At 44.9% G+C, this 2,301-nt stretch overlaps 1 protein-coding gene across 2 annotated transcripts in view; it reads left to right on the top strand.

The window, feature by feature from the left end:
* The window catches only part of arhgap23a (Rho GTPase activating protein 23a), a 62,070-nt gene that overhangs the window by 22,526 nt on the left and 37,243 nt on the right, over window positions 1–2,301 (top strand). The gene's annotated exons all lie outside the window — the stretch shown is intronic.

The following is a 2,301-nucleotide window of genomic DNA, read 5'->3' on the forward strand; positions in this document are numbered from 1 at the left end:
GGGGGGGGGTACAGTGGAAGAGGAGCAGGGTTAGCTCTTTGCCAGATGTCGTCATTGGCTTCATGGTATATATATATATACACACACATCTGGAGACAGATGTATCTGCTCAAGAGAAAGTACAGCTGTGACAAAAACCCAGCCGCTGCTCCACTGTGACCCTCAGAAGCAGCAGGATGTAGCAGGAAGCTGTCGTCTGTCTCTGTGTCCATGTTTTCGGCCGAATGTGAGAACGCACTGTGAAAAGACATCGCACCGTTTAACTGCAACATATTTGTCGGTTCTTCATGCTGCTGCGCTTCTTCAGCACGAAAGGAAAACAAACACCGTCTGCAGTTCATTCATTTTAGTTTCCAAATTTATAATTCAGTTCACTGAATAGCTCCCGATTTAAAGATTGAAGTTGTAAAAAATCCAACATGTATCAAATGATCCTGAAGGCACCAGTGTAAGAGAAGTCCTGAACCATCACACTCTGAGAAATCTGCTGTGAAAGCCAATTCCGAACCTATAATGAGCGTAAATGTCTCCCTGCAGGGTTTCTTCTCATGCTGGAACAGAGGCACCTTGTTGGTCCTCTTGGCAACTGTCCGCATTGGAGCTGATGGGTGACTGTGATTAGGTTGAAGACAGCGGTGTCAAAGGGAAGCCTGACAATGTGCTGCAATTGTAGTCGTTGTTTGTTGTTGTTTTTATGTCATTTTTTAACACGTTGTTTCCCACAATCAAAGTTGTCTTTGGGGCTGATATCTTTAAAAACACATACATTAATCCAAAACTATCACTAGTTGCAACGGTGGGAAACAACACTTGAGTTGAGTAAAAGATGTAGGCCTACATGCAGCTTTCTCTTCGTTTGAGTTGTTTAGTTGTCGATGTGTCCTGAGCGTAGAGAAAGCTCTCCGCTGGAGGAGACACTCCCTGCTAATTAGGTTAAAGTGGAGCACCATCTCTCCACTCACTGTGCAGGGGAACATAATGGGTGTGTTTCTGATGCTGTGGTTCTCTGCATCAGTATCACTGCTGCCGCTCTTTTGCGCAATTCTCGCGACTGTGAAACGTTGCTGCGCTTTATGAAACGGGGTCAAACAGATCCTCCCACCCCCTTCCCCACCCCCCCCAACCCCCCCCCCCCCCCCCCCCCCCCCCCCAACATACACATTCCCACACACACTCACACACTAATACTAGTCTAATAGCATTTAATAATTCATCAACATCCCAGGATTGCACAGAATGTGACCGACACGCATGGTAGCAAATAACTGTCACTTAGCCTCCAGTCACGCAGTCTCGCCTCTGTACAGTCAGTGAATGTATGGAAGGTGATTAGAGTGTATCTGTGAGTAAATATGTGCATGTGTGCTTGCTCTCTCTTCACCATCTGCCTTCTCTTCCTCACTCCGGTTTCTGCTGTAGATCACTCTCTGCCCTCTTTCTTTTTTTATTCTCTCACCCAGTGTTCACTTTCTAACATCTGTTACCCCCCATATCCCGGGCTCCCTTGTGGCAGATGTTGCATGATGGACACATCAGGTTTTTGAGTTATAAATCTCATAAAGAGTTGTTTTTTTTGTCTTCTGGATGGATTTGCTTTCATCAACTTACATGTTCTGGTCATATCAGTCACATTAGGGCTGGTTATTTTCTATGTATATTCTCTCTTTTATATCACCGTAACCTGAATATTTTTAGTTTTCTGGGCTGTTGGTCAGAGAAAACAAGACATTTGAAGGCGTCAGCTTGGATTTAAAACATTATTTGAAACAGGCCACTGTAACATCGTTAATTAGTTTTTGTTTTCTCAAGTCTGAAACCAGTCTGAGTGAAGCAAGTCCTCACATTTTAACAAGCTGAAGTCAGCAAATGTTTATCATATTTGCTTAATAAATTACTTTAACCATCAATTTATATAATTGAACAATTTAGAGCTGAAACAATTAGCAAATTGATTAGTCGAGCAACAGAATAGCATCACCAAGCACATGTAGAGAATGCATGCGTAATGCGTAAGCTTCTCCAGGAGGAGCACACGGTCAGGTGGGCTGCTTTAACTGCTTTAATCCTGCGGACTGCAGTAGTAAACTGTGCATTGTTGTTGTTGTTGTTGTGTCAGTCCTGGTCTCTCAGGGAGGGAGGGTGAGGCGGACCACACAACTCCCCCTCAGCTGTGGGTTGATGGGATATCTGACCCTCGCACATTTCGTCTCAGAGTCCACCTGCTCTCGTCTCTGGACTTCCAGAGACTGTTTCCACCTCAAAGCCCCCAGCAGGTGTGACCTCTATGATCTCCAGGCGCTG

The sequence above is a fragment of the Anarrhichthys ocellatus genome, unplaced genomic scaffold (genome assembly GCF_004355925.1).
Source record: "Anarrhichthys ocellatus isolate YVR2014 unplaced genomic scaffold, GSC_Weel_1.0 scaffold40, whole genome shotgun sequence".
In the NCBI taxonomy this organism is placed as follows: Eukaryota; Metazoa; Chordata; class Actinopteri; order Perciformes; family Anarhichadidae; genus Anarrhichthys; species Anarrhichthys ocellatus.